Source organism: Apis laboriosa, unplaced genomic scaffold (genome assembly GCF_014066325.1).
Source record: "Apis laboriosa isolate Shangri-la unplaced genomic scaffold, ASM1406632v1 scaffold125_cov141, whole genome shotgun sequence".
NCBI classification, from domain to species: Eukaryota; Metazoa; Arthropoda; class Insecta; order Hymenoptera; family Apidae; genus Apis; species Apis laboriosa.
In genome coordinates, this window is record NW_025221145.1 from 2,081,290 (window position 1) to 2,097,859 (window position 16,570).

General features: G+C 17.3%; 1 protein-coding gene across 2 annotated transcripts in view; it reads right to left on the bottom strand.

Annotated features, from left to right (window-relative positions):
• The window catches only part of LOC122720330 (pyrokinin-1 receptor-like), a 48,000-nt gene extending 42,878 nt beyond the window's left edge, over nucleotides 1–5,122 (bottom strand). For both annotated transcript variants that reach the window (XM_043946957.1, XM_043946956.1), the window contains exon 1: nucleotides 5,097–5,122. The gene's annotated coding sequence lies outside the window, so the exon portion shown is untranslated. The remainder of the gene's footprint in view (nucleotides 1–5,096) is intronic.
• Between the last annotated feature and the right edge of the window lie 11,448 nt (nucleotides 5,123–16,570).

Genomic DNA, 16,570 nt, shown 5'->3' on the forward strand with positions numbered 1-16,570 from the left:
TCTTTGATATAATTAATACGTGACATTATAACGTAAAACGATTTAATTTCATTTAATTATCGAATGAATCGTAAACATAGCAGAAAATATTTATAAATTTTGTTTTTATATGTAAATTTTATCTTTTCTTTTTTCATCCTGATAATCAATTCATTATTAACTGCAGCATTAATTATTCGATCGTCTAATTAAATCAAACTATCTTGTTTATAAATCAATTATTTTTGATCTCTTTTTAAATTATTTAAATCGTTTTTCTTCATGATTGGAAACTTTAATTCTTTATTTATGGAAATGAACATATTTAAATAAATAAATGAGAAATTTGAAATATTGAAAATTCTTTCAAAAATTTAAAAAGTTTTTTAATTTTTAAGAAAAAAATGTGAAATATTAAAAAATATAAATATTGTAATATTATAAAATAAATATTTTAAAATAAAAATTGTTAAGTATTAAAAAACGTTAAATAAAGTAAAAATTGTGAAAAATATGAAACATTAAAAAAATTTCAAAAAATAAAGAATAATATGAAAAATGTGGATCAAAAATCAAAAATTAAAAATCAAAAAATAATTATTGTAAAACAGATAAAATAAATTAAATTATATTAAAAATTATGAAAAGAAAATTGTAAAATATCGAATTATTTGTTAGAATATACGTATATGTAATTCACAATACTTTTCTTAAAATTTTCATTGTTACAATCTTGTTTTATTCTAATAAAAAATTAATATCAAAACAATTGATTTCTAGATAATCTTATAGAATAGTAACTTATTTTAATATAATTAATATTTATTTTAATATTTATTTTATTTTAATTTAATTTTATTGTGATAATCTGCTAATATAATTTTGATATCAATTTGCCTCATATCACCTCATATCAATTTGCAACAATCATTAAATTTCTCAATTTATCATGAATGATTTATCATTGCAATGATTTTGATATATTACATTTGTGACTGATACACATATGATCATAAAAATTTATTTATTATGTTTTCAATTATTGAAATATTTCAAAATAATACAGTCTTTTTCTCTTGTTTCTTTTCCAGACAATAATGAATTCATCATTTTTTTCTATTATTTAGAAAAATTCCTTTTTCTTTTATTTGTATTTTTTGTTTGTTTTAAACTAGAAATAATTGAAATACTTTTAATTATTTCTAATCGAATTATTTTTTAATAGTTGTAATGGATTATATATTTAATTAATTCTTGTTTTTCTTATAATTTAAATGTATTTAATTAAATGTGAGACATTTTGAATTCATATATATATATATATAATTTCTTTTTATATGAATTTAATACATCATATTCTGAATAATTATTTCATTTTTCATGTACAGATTTTCTAAATTACTGAAAAATTATATTTTATATTTTATATTTTAAAGATGTATTATATTTTAAAGATGTTTTAAGTTTGAAATAATTTCTTCTTTTAATTTATTAATGAATTAATTTAATTAATTTATTAATTGGAACCAATAGAATATTTTTTTAAATATGTAAAATAATTATTTAAAATATTTTTTTATAATATTATATTAATTCTTCTTTTAATTCAAGAATTTTATATTCTGTTTCTCTTATACATTATAACATATTATATATTATATATTATAACATATATCATTGAAAATTCTTTTCCACGATGATCCATCAATGCAATATTTCGAAGTTTTTCTTTCAATTTTTTCAATTTATCAAATATTGTATAATATTCATTCAGATTTCTTCTTTCCTTCTTTTCCTTCTTGGTGTTACAATTCTTCAATTATATTTAATAATTAATAAATTTACACTTAAAACTTATATTTTAATTATATTAATTTTCATATAAAATATTAATATTAATATTTTAAAATTCTTTAAATTTTCATTTAAAACTTTAATTTATTATATATATATAACTAATACATCATTTTAATATTTTTTTTTCTTTTCATAATAGGTGAAGAAAAAAACAATTTTGCATTTTTTTCATCATTAAACTATTAAAATTTTTTTTAAATTATATATTTCTTTGAGAATCTATTTTAAATTTATATTTTAATATTAATTTTAGTTCTTTAATTTGTTATAAAAAATATTTATTTAATTTTATCATATTTGTTTTTTTTTCAAAATTTTTCATTTCTTTTTTCTATTAAAAAGGTAAAAGATTCTATTCGTCATAAATTTCCTGTTCTTTTTCGTTGTACAAATCAATAAAATTCATTTTAAAAAAACCTACAAACTTCAAATTCATCGCTTCTTATTTTCTTGTCAAGCTTCTTGAATGAAAATAAACTTCTTTTCAGTATCAAATTATTCACATCGCTATATACATCGAATTTACACTTCAATTCATAGCGATTGAACTTCTTTCGTCATAATTTTAATCCTCATCATTAACAAATTCTTTAAAATTAAATCAAATTTTAAATTCAATTATCTACAATAATTATCACAATAATTAATCACATTTTATAATTGTATTCCTTTCCAATATCATTTAACATTATCGTAATTAATTTATCTCTTTCAATTATGAAAAAATTTGGAGATCGATCTCTGTTCTTACACTATTTTTTTCTTCAGACTTTAATCTAAATAAATTCTGTGATATATTTCTATCATACATCTTATCAAATTTTAACATTTTTATGCTTAACGGAAACGAAAGCTCTTATCAGTCTCTTAACAGTAATTAACATTTAACATTTGCACATCATTTATCGTTAATAGAATATTATTCTTTTTAATAATTGTCAGCATTGAGTAATTTCTAGATACTTCGAGAAACTAAATAATTTTGATTCAACGGAAATATGAAAATAATTCGAGATTAATTAAATTATAAAAGAATTAAAGCAGTTGAGCGGTATTTTCTTTAAATATTTGATTAATTTACTAATATCAATTAATTAAAATGTTAATAATGTTATTGTATTAATTATCAATATAATCAATCAGCAATTGAATATTAATGGAATTCAATTCAATTCAATAATTGCTTGATGAAAATATTAATTAAAAATTTAAAATAAATTATTTATCAATAATTAAATAGTAATAAATAATATTCATAATTAATTAATTACGTTAGTTGAAAGTAATGATTATTTAATTAATTAAATGTTGTAGATAATAGATTCTTGATTCTAATTAAATTTGAATAATGTAAAAGTTAATGATTGATTTTTTTTTTAATATTTTTTTTTATATTTTTATAGAAATAGTTTTAAGTCAATTAAATAGATTTTTGTTTAGAATATATATATATATATAGTATTAAATAACTGCTATATATATATTTTTTAATACTCATCTCACAATTTCTTTAAATTTTCTTTGTTTTTAATAATTGTTTTTATTTTATTTTAATATTTATACTTTCTTTGTTTTATATAATTTTATTTATTAAAGTTATTTATTAATTAATCATTTAGAATATTCGCTTTAAAATATCTTCTTCTTTTTTTACAACTTCAATATTACAATCAACTTCTTTCTTTATAAAATTCTTTTATAAAATTACAAAATTCAATTGTGATTGAGATAAAAGAAAATTAATGTAGTTAATTGTCATGATTTATAAAAAAATATTTTTAAAAAATCTATCAATAATTTAATATTTTCCAATATTTATGAAATAAATTGATATTTTATTTTTTATGTAGATAAAATGTTTCTCACTTTTCATTATTTTAATGTATTTTTTCTTTTTTTTTTGTTTTTGTTTTATATATACATATATATAAATATAGAAACATTATATAGATATAGAAACAAGAAACAGAAATTATTCGCATTTCATCCTCCTCATAATTTTTATATTTCGTTATTTCGTTCGTATTATTTATTTATTTTTTTTATTCGAGAAACAAGAGCTCTCTGGATTGCACAAGCAAGTTTTTTTACAAAAATGTTGAAAGCTGTTTTACAATATGCAATATTATTGAAAATATTTTTTATCCAGTACAAATGTCAAGACAAAAATAGAATTCATTTTATCAATATAAAATACGGAATTAGAAAATCTATTTAAAAAGAAAATAAATTTTTTCCTTCGTTTGTTTTACTTATTTATAAAAACAATTTAAATATAGTAATTTAACAATTTAATAATAAAATATATGTTAACATAAATAGAATCTTTTATTATTTTTTTTTAAATTTAAAAAAACTTTATAAAAAAACTTTATAAAACTTTTAAAAATAAAGATATTTCATATACTAAAATAAAATATCTTTCATGAGTTATTTATTAATTTAAAAAATTTTAAAATATATTGAAAAAATCTGTTATGAAAATTTCATTAATAAAAACAATTTGAATTCAACCGTTCTTTACTCGTTAGCAAAAAATGTTGTCCTAAGTTGAAAAATTGTTTTTCGTTCAAACTAATAATGCTAGCATGATAGATACTTTGATAATTTTAAGAGAATTCCGTTTACACATCTTTCAAAAAGAAGAAAAGACAGAAACCGTTTTCAAGATATTTTATTAAACACTCATTCATGAGACACTATTAATTTTATATTAAATTTTCTAATTGTTTATTGAATATTAACAACGAACATAATTATATAAACACATTGTTCACAAAATTTTCAAACACTTTGTGTTCATTTAAAATATGTTGTATATAAATATGAAGTAAAATAATATATATATATATATAATTTTTCATTTTAAAATTTAAATATAATATTAAATTAATATATTTTTAAAAGGAAAGAAAAAATTGTCATATATTCATTTTTATTCACATTTGATATTTACTATTTCTAAAAATTTTTATTCACAAAAATCTTTTTATCAATGATATATTAAATTCATTTATCATATGTATTATAAATTCAATAAAAAAATTCTTTGAACGTAGTAAATTTTTATCTTAAAATTTGAATATAAAATATTCTAATTTATGAGAAAATTTGAAGAAAGAAAAAAGAAGAATAATTGTTAAATTTAAGATTAATATCTTTCTTGTAGAAAATATGAAATCTTATATTTATTAAATATATCGTATTTTATTTTTAAAAAAACAAAAATAATAGTAAAAACGATAAAATTTTATCAATACCTTTATCACAAAAATTTCATTTAAAAAAATTTTATAAAATTTAATTTAAATGATTTATCATTCACATTATGCTTCGTATTTTATTTTAGATAGAATAGATATTAAATAAAAAAAAAAAAAAAATAGAAGAAAAAGAAATAGACTTTCATTTAATTTACATTAATATTTATAATTTTGATAGTTGCATTCACATAATACACAGAAATTTACAAGATTAAAATAATTTAAAAAAATAAAAAATAAAAATTATGAATAAAACTCTCATTCGATTTATATACAGGATAAAATAAAACACAAAAATTTCAAAGATCACTAAAATTCATCACACTTAGTTATTCACTAAAAAACTATTTGTGAAAGGATTTCTTCGATTCGTCGAAGAATTTTCGTTCGCTTTCCAGACATTTGTGTTTATTAGTTAACTTTGTTAGTCGAGAAGGAAGAATATCGCGTGAAATATTTCGAAAGATAAAGTTCATTCGATGATTTTCACTAATGTTGATGTGTCCCGACTATTTTCGACCGATGCTCACGAGAACCAAACGCGTTGTGAGCGTGGAGCTTTGGTGCCGAGAGTTTGAAAGAAGCATCGTATCGTTAGGCAGTCCTCACAACAGTACTTCGCACTTGCGTCTTCCGCCTCCGGCTGGCTCGATACTTCTGAAACACCGTATTTTATGGCGAGAATATACATTAGAAAATTGATCAGTCAAAAATAAAATATGTATATAAATAGAATTGTATGTAAACAAAATATTTATTCTATTAAATAATTTCTATTTTTAATTTCTCAATTCTAACTTCTCAGATAATATATTATTTAAATATATTATATTATAATTATGATGCTATAATGAAAATAAAAATTAAAGAGATTTTTTTTTAATAATTATTTAAATAAAATTTTTATTTTGTTTGCATTTGCTTTTGTGATTTATGTTTTACAATAATAATTTTGTTCAAACAGTAATATAATATTTAGAAAGAATTTCCTAAATTATTAATTATTTATTTTTTTAAATAAAAATTAAATAATTATTTGATTTACAATATATTATTTAATTTTTTTTATTTATATAAATAATATTTAATAAATATTTACTTGGAATAAAATTAGATATATTAATGATAAAAATTTAGATTAAGTTAAATTTTATTTGGATATTTGGATATTTAGATAATAATGATTTGAAAACAGATGATATATTATTGAAGTAAAGATTTAAATTTTTATTTTGATATAAATTTCTTTGATTGAAATGAAGATTAAATAATTATTTGAATAAAAAATTTGTATTGATATTTATTATTTTATAAATTCATCTTATTCAAATAATAATACTATTATTTGAAATCTTAACGAAATATATTATTGAAATAAAATTTGTGTAAATTTCGCAAGATAATATGTTGAATAATTTTATTTAAGTAATAATAAGATATTTGAAAAATAAATTACTTTAACTGTATTTTTTTGATATTTATTATCATATATCTAAATATATTTATTATTTGATTATACCAGAAAAATATGGAAATATTTTTTTACGATACGTATTATTTTTACTCCGAAGACATAGGCTTCTGATAATATTTGACATTGATAATGTCAACTTCTACCATTTTACCTTCTATCATAATATTTATACATATAATATACGTCTATCAATAAAACTTGGTAAATTTATTCTTGTACTTCTTCAGTTCTATATATTTTGATATCTATAAAATATTGTTATAATAATAAATAATTCATGTTTGTAATATTTATTATTTTCATTTTCAGTAAAAATATTTTAAATTTATTTAATTGGAATAAAAAGAAAATAGAATTTAAATGATTCAGTCAAGAAAATATAAAAGATATTTAAAAAATATTGTTTATGAATGATATGAACTTTTTTTCAAGTAAATATTTATTTAGAAATTCGCGTCGAAAGGATTATAAATTGCTTTATTTATTGTAAAAATAGCAAATAGAATAGAATTTGTAAATATAATTATATGATTTTAAAATTAGATATAAAATATTTATATTGTAATTATTCTTAACTAATTTAAACTCTTAATTATTAATTAAAAAGAGCTTAATAAATAATAATAAATATTTTCATTTTAAAATTATCTTTAATTTTTAAAAGTTTAATTAATTAAATTAATTAAATTATTATATATTAATATATTATATAATATAATATATTATCTTATTCTTAATTATGGATAAAATATATATTTCATTAATTGTATAATTCTAATAAATACGAAAAATAAGATATATATAAAATATTTACAAATGCCTTTATTTTAAAATTCTCAAAATTTTGATGAATAGTATTTTATTTTTTTATAAAACTATTTATTTATAATTTTTATTTATAATATTATTTATAATACATTCTCAATATTTATTTTATAATAATTCTCTAAATTTCAATTTCTTCATCTATCTCTTTAAAATAAACTTAGATTTAACTAGATCTTAAATCTCTTTCATTCATAAACAAAAATAATCTAAAAATCAAAATTCAAACAACATCTATAATTCAAGGAAAACATTCAAGAAACTACAAATTTGATGGAAGAACTGGAAAATTTGAAAATGATTGAAAAAGATTGAAATAAGAAAAATTGTATTTTATCTGTTGCACGGAATATACACTCGTCCACCATAGTCTCATTTTTTCTTAACATCACACTTCTCGAATGAAAATGATAATTCATGAAATATTTTTCTCACATACAAGACTTTCTAACGTCAAGTAACTGATTTTATTGATTATTTAGACAAACTATTTTATTTCCATTATTTTCTGAATTTTCATTTTGGATTTGCAAAGAAAAGACTTGTAACTTGTTGCATTTGACATATAGCATAGTTATTGCATAAATGAAGTAAATAGCGGGTGAAAATCATAATGACGTAGCAACAATATTTTAAAAATTTCATTTCAATCGTGACTATGATCTGGAAGAATCAATGAGACGATTTTGCAATTTTTCGAATTAAATATACTATCTTGACATAAAATATATCCAATGGTATCATAATGCAGATTTTTATTATGTGTAAATATTTATTATATACTTATTATATACGTATATAATATATCTACACATATATATTATGTGTAATATATATGTATATAAATCAATCAAAAAATAAATTATGCCTTCATAATTTTTTTTTTAAAGAAATATATATTTGCTATTAAATGTTATATTAAATGTTACATAAATGCAACATTATGATGTGTTACATAAATGCATTATAATAAATATTAACTTAATTGCACTAAATCACATATTATATATGATATATTATATAGAATATTAAATAAAAAATAATTAAATGCATCCAATTAATATATTTAAATAATGTGCTATGTAAAATTCTCATTTCTAATATTTCTTTAACATAAAAATATCATTATATATTTTTCCATGGTTTGTCAAAGATACAACTAAGAATGATTAATGGATAACAAAAAGAAGAAAAATGCAATAATTAAAATTATTGAAGTGATATTGGGAAATTAAATATAAATTTTTTAAAGAAGCAATTTTTAAAGATAATGATAATAATAATAATAATATAATAATGATAATTAGAGTTGCTAAGGAATTATAATGACAAATAATAATATAGGAATACAAAAATATTATTTATATTTTTTTTGGAGAGAATAATTTAATTATTTCATTATAGTAATTAATTATTATTTCAAACCTGAAGAAAATAATTTATGGATAATAAAATTAATTAATTATTATTATATATCATCAATTATTAATTAATAATAATATTATTAATATGATTAATAATAATATTATTAATTATCATCAATATCATCAATATATAATTATAAATGATGATTTAAGAATTTTCAAATTTTCAGTCAACGATATAAACAAAAATTTTAACTTAGAAGAAATTAAATTTTCATTATTATATTTTTTAAAAAATATAATAATGAATGAATAATGCTATTACAAAAGTAGAAAAAAGTTTAGAAAGATACTAGAGTTTAGAAAGAAACAAAAAATTTTAAAAGAATTGCCACTTTTAAGATTTTGCTACTTTTTAAATAAACAATTTATAATTTAATAATAATTATGACTAATAATTTATAACTATTAGTTATTTTAAAATTTGACTTTAGAAATATTATTTTCATTCTATTTCTAACCTGATCTGAAGAAAATTTGAAACAATTAATGCATATTAGAAAAGCGAAATTTCTATAAGGAAATAATATTCGAAAATATTTTTTCATTTAATTTTTAAATTATTATAGCTATTTTTAATTATTAAAGCTATTTACTATTTATATTCAAATTCGTTTGAAATTAAAAAAAAAAATTTATTTTTCATTCAATAAAAATAATTTTCTACTTTTAATTTTTTATTCTTCAAATATTGAAAATAGATTCAGTCTTTTATACAAAATTATTTTATACAAAGTTAATATATTCATAGAATATTTTTAAAAATTAATTAATAGAAACCAAAACAAACACAAAAGTTGATAAATAAATATCAGTTGATATGAAAGTATCAGTTATTAAATGATAAACAATTTAAGTTTGCATTAGATAAAGCGAAACAGATAGAGAGTATGATGATGGAATAACGAAGACTGAGACTCGTCTCGCTTCATTAAACAGTTTTTCTTATAATTTCTTATAATTTAATAAATAAACATTTTTATACATTAAGTTTTATATTTAATTTACCTCCTATGATCGATTCTTCAATGTAATTTGTCCCATGAATATATATATATATATGTCCTATATTTAGTATGACTTTATTGTAGTAATGTTAAAAATTATTTATTTTAAATATTATTATTTAAAATTATTTTTTTATATTTATATAAAATATTTACGAAAATATTTATTATATTTATGAAATTTTGAAATATTTTTTAAAATGTTATATTATTCGAAAAAAAAATTTTATTTCAAAAATAAATAGAAACAAATATTTGCTTTAACCCGATTTACTAAAATCTTTAATAATATTATTTTTATTATAATAAATATATGCGTGTAATAAAAAATAATATTTATTTTAACATTAAAATTAATACTGAAATAATAAATCAATATGCAATAAAATTTCTAAAGATTTTATTTCAATAAAAATAATCATTATAGTGAATAAACTATTATTATATGGAAAATTAATAAATAAATATATATAAAATTTTAATTTACTATTATAAAAATATGTAAAACTATGTCTAAAAATATGTAAAACTTATTGGAAATCATATAAGAGAGATTCAAAGTTGCTTAAAAGAATCATAAAAGAGGTTTTGAAAAGTTTATGAATAAACGCCAATACATCTTTCAAGAGTTTAATTGCATTTTTTTATCAGATATTTTCAAATATTATAATAATATAAGTATATAATATAACTTATATAATAAACTTATATAATATATAAATTAATAATATTAATAATAAGAAATTTTTTTAAAGTTTTCCAGTACATAATCTTTATAATTTCGTTTATTGGAAATATAAGAAAAGATCGAGTACTTGAGATTAAGAGTTATGCGAAAGAGGAATAGTCGTTTCTGGTAGATGTGATCCAATGTGTTCTAAGAATGCTGTGCATCTGAATGAAGTGAAAAAAATCATAAAATAAAAAAAGAGAAGAGTATGTAATAGATTTATACGTAATATCATATGGAAAAATGTAGAAATAAAAATGAAGAAATAATTGGTCAAAACGAGATGAGAACAAATATCGTCCTATCTATACATACATATATAATAAAAAAAAAATATATATATTTCATTTATTTATTTATATGAATTTATACATATTTATTTTTGTGAAATTTTCTTATAGAAACTCTATTTTTTTAATTATAGAAATACTTTAAAAATAAAATTTTTTTCATTAATAATAAAAATAATATTTATTATAATAATAATATATTTATTATAATATATATTAATAATATTATATATTATTATATATTATTATTAATAATAATATTATTATAATAATAATATTTATTTATATGAATTTATATATATTTATTTTTGTGAAATTTTCTTATAGAAACTCTATTTTTTTAATTATAGAGATACTTTAAAAATAAAATTTTTTTCATTAATAATAAAAATAATAATAATAATTAATAAAAATTGTACATATATATTTTTTTTCGAAGAGAATATAATTGATACTTTTCAGAATTCTAAAATATAAATATGTAGATCAGAATTATTTGAATGAAAGTAAAAGAATTGAATTTCATTTTTTCACATTATATTTTTTCTCTCACTATTATGTTCTATATTATGAAATTTTATAATGTGCTAGTATCTGTATGAAATTATGTTCTGTATAAAAATTTGAGATTTGACTTCTGAGGAAATATTGAGATCAATAACGTCAAAGATGACCTTTCTTTAAACGTACAATACTATTCGTTGAATTCTCGATCGATCATTGTCAAGCTCGAAATAAAAAAATTAAAAAAAAATTTTTTTTTCTTATAATTTCCTTAATCTTTTAGTAAACAAGTGCATATTTCATTCTCTGAAGTCATTCAATCTAATAATAAGGGCAATGATCTGCATGACGTATATGTCATATTTATTCTATCGCACGACATACATTTAACATGCAATGGTAATTAAAATTACAGTTATAATGAACACTATTCGAACACTAATGTATGTTTAATTTTAACAATTTTTGTAAATTATAGAAAAAAATAAATTCTATTTTTTTTTATATTGTGCTTTTTTATATTATGCTTTACAAATATGAGCAATTTATTTCATTAATTTACAATAAAATTACAATAAACTGATACAATAGAATAATATCAAAAATTAAATAAAATTACAACTACTTTTGTAAGAAATATGAATACTTTGAAAAATTTATAGTAATAATTATAAAATAATTAGAAATAGAAATTTTTTATAAAAATTAAGTGATTTGATTATATAATACGTTTTAAACAGTCTGAAGTATTAAAATTATTTTTTATTATTTGATATACTTTATATCAAATGATATGCTTTATATTTTATTTTTGTTTTAAATAAATTTATCATTTTTCTTTAATATATATTGTTGTTTTCTTGTTCATTCGATACATCAATTACATGAGAATATTCATGCTACTGCATATGATTCATTAATATAATTTGGTAATTCAAATTTACAAAATATGAAAAGTTGAATTTTTTGTAAAATAATATTTTCGTAAAATATATAAATATAATATATACATATTATACATAAATATAATAAAATTTTTGTTTGAAAATTTAATTATAAATTATTTAAAAATTTTATTAATATAATCATGTCTTTGTGTTTTTTTAGAATTACCATTATAATTACGCTTTATTTTATAAATATTTATACAATTTTATTGAAATTTATAATATATCGTTCATTCTCTTGCATATATTACATATTAAAGATTTTAAAATAATCGAATAAATAAATACAAAATCAAAATTCTATTCATGTGATATTTTATTAGATTTGAATATCGAATTTATATATTTAATACAAACAAAAATGTACAAATATCATAATTGATTGAAACTTTATTAATCAATAAATGTGGTAAATTTTTATTTAATATCAAACATAATAAAGATTTCTCGTAATTCAAAATTCCAAATGAAAAAAACGTTAATTTAAAAAGTTATAATGAAAATAAATAAGCATATAAAATCATGTATATGTATTTCTTGTTTTTTTTCTTCTAATTTTAATTTTTTGTTTGAATAATTTTCGTGATAATATATCAAATAAATTTGACTTTACTTTCTGATTTTTTCAAATAAATAATATAAATATTTTAGAAAGTAATTGCAAAGAATCTATCATGGAAATAGCAGTATTACTACCTTTAATTCTCGAGACATATTAAATCTTCGAGCAATTTTTCGAACAGAAGAAGAGGGATAACTTAGATTAAAAATATGAAAATCCAGTGAATTAAAAATGATATTTCAGAATGATGTACTTAAATGACATTGAATAATATAGAAGAAATTTATTTGACCCAAAAATGAATCCATTAGACAATTTCTGTAAGTACATAGAGTTTAAACATCTCTTCGAATAAGTTTTTCTCATAAAAAAAAATAATAGAAAGAAATTTAAGACGAAGATATAAGAATAACTATAAAACTTCAAATGATATAGATCAATTGAGATTTTTTGATTAAATTAGAGAATGGTTTTGTCTCAAAAACCATTATAAATTTATTTTTCTGCTTTAAAATATAACTTTTTCATATTTTCTTTTAAAATTCTTTTATATATCTTTTATAAAAAAAAAAGTATAATTAAGTGAAAATAGATTTTTCAATACTTTTGCTTTCTTATAATTTCGAAAAGATTGATTGTAAAATAATTATTACGAAAAATTGTTGATAGTAGAAAATAGTAAGAATTTTGAAATTTAAATAAAATAATATTTTTTATTTTGAGTTTTCAAACTTTAATAAAAAAAAAAATATTCAAAATATACAGATAGATAATATTTTTTCTAGATTTCAATTTCTATGTTTTGGTGACAATACAAAAAGCTTAGAAACTAAATCGAGTATAGTAAATATATCAAATAACGAGAATCTTTGGATTATACTGGAATAAGTTTTAAAAATTTTTTAAAAAGAAATAACAAATTATTAATTTTATACTAATTATTTAAGCGTTATCATGAGGATAACTAATATTAGATCTTTTAATGCCATACTATTATAATTAATTTGTTATAAATGTTCTAAATTTCTTTATATAAAATAAATAAAAACTTAGTTTATATAAAATATAAACTATATATTTATACAAACGAAACATTCAATAAATTTATTAAAAAATCATAATTAAAAAAACTATTAACTTTGGAGCAAAATAATTGAATACTTAATATATGAACATAATAAATATTCAGATTGATTTATGTTCAACTTGAATCTTTAGAAGAATATAATTCACATTATCGGTTCATTCTCGGTTCGCTCATGTTTCATTCTCAGTTCACACATTATCGATTCGATAACTTTGTTTTTTATTTCTTTAAAAATCAGTTTATTCTCCATTATTATACTATTAAGTGGATAATTCTTTCTATATAATGATAGTATTTTTAAACGAAGAATTGATCCTGATTGTTATATTAAATGAAGAAAATAAAGAAAATTAAAGATGCAAAAGAAAAAATAATGGTTTCGTTCTAGTGTAATAAATAAAAAAATCGAGAATATTTTACATTATATTCCATTTTGTGAATGATAAAGACAAATTTATTAAATATTTTTTTTCAATTTCGATATTATCGAAAAATGAAAAGAGATATGATTATATGAATTATATAAATATTATGAAATATGATATGAATTTGATAATTCAGATTTCGCAAAACTTTCGCAATTTAAGATAAAAAAAAGAAACATTCTTTTCAATATTAAAATATTAAATTTATTAATGCTATATTCATCACAAAATTAATGAATATCTTTTTCATAATATCAATATGATATTTTTTTATAATTTGTTTCATTACATATTTGTTTATAAATATTGTTCGGTATGTTTGAAAATTATGTTCTAATTATGGACGATTAGGTAAATAAACAGAAGATATATCTATGTGCATATGGATTATCGAATCGCTTTAAAGAATTCATATTTATATTGATATACTTTATATTTATATTGATTAGTATATTAATTATATAAATATAACAGATGATATTTGAAAAAAAAGAAATATTAATAATTTGTTTTAATTATATAACAATATGTTTTCTAAAATTTATTTTTTCTAAAATTAATTTTTTTTAAAATTTACAAAATTCTAATACTTTTTTTTAGCTATTTTATTTCATTGTTGCGTTTACATTTGAAAATTCAATGGATTGATTGGCGCTAGATCGAAAAATACGTTCACTATCGGATAATTCTAGACACTTTAGTTCAAAAATATTATTTTTAACAATCTATTAGAATTGAATCGAACCAAGATTATATTATAATATGAATATGTACGATTTAAACAATTAAATAATATTTGTAAATATTTGCGAATGTTATTTGATTGAAGAGATCAGAGTATCGATTGTTTCGATGTGGATTAAACTTAAAAATTCGTTGACCAACATTGACAAATATATTAACTTCGTTTTAAAAATATAAGATATAAATATAATGAAATTTACATCTATAAAAAAACAAAAATAAAATCTAAATATTTTATTCAAAAAGAAAATTTATATAAAAAGAAAATCTTGAGGCCTTCTTACAACAATGTAATTATTGATTTATATGAATATTATTTTTGTTTTATTCTCAAAAGTTTCTCAATTATTATCAAAAGTTTATTTAATTATCTTTCCAATTATTATGTATAATATGTACATATATTTCATCTACAACATGTACGGAAATTTTTATTATTTTCCGATTGCTTATAATTATTGAATATAAATTTTATTATGTAATTAGCAATATTTGTTCGAAAATATGACAAAATGAAATTTTATTCTGTGTATTGATATTGTTATTTGTATAAACATTCGATTTTTTGAAAAATGATTCATGGAAAATATGCATGTTTTGCAAATTTTACTCTTTTGTAAGTATGTAAAGTAATATGAAGATTACTTTAGATCATGTATTTATTTTATAAAAATCGTATAAGGGCATTTCAAAGTCATTAAAAAAACATGATAAAAAGATTATGAATTATTTCATAATTCACTTTTTATTATAGACTTTATAAAAAGATTATTAAAAATCAGGTCAAATTAGAAGTATTATTAAAAATCATTTTAAATTAATTAAAATAATCTAGGGTTATCTTAAAGTCATGAAAAATCATTTCTAAGTTATTAAAAGATTGCAGGAAAAAGTTGTTAAAATTTTTTAAAATAACATTAAAATAAGAAATAAATTATAAAATTATATTAAATCATTAATGAAAAGATTTTGTACAAAATATATAATAGATAACATTAAATATTATAAATCTCTATCAATTAAAACAGTTAATTTAATTTGTTTTGTAATATTTATATATATAAATTGACTTTTTGGATTAGCATTATAATGAATAATTAATATAATTAACATAATGGTCACTGTATCTATAATTCATTTTTAAATATTCGAAAAATTTTAATTATATTTTAATCAATCAAATATTTCATATTTTTACCAATTTGTCATATCAATATATCATTTATTTATATTATTTATATTATTTATATCAAATCAAATTTGATTATATCATAATATATCATAATAAATCATAATGAAAAATATAAATATTATACAAATAATATACTAAAACTACAATTATTATAGTGTAATTTATTTTTTTTATTTCTTTTAAAATCACAAAATAAACTTAAATAAATTTCATTTTGATAAGTACACAGAAATTTTTATTACAGCCGAAATATAAAATAT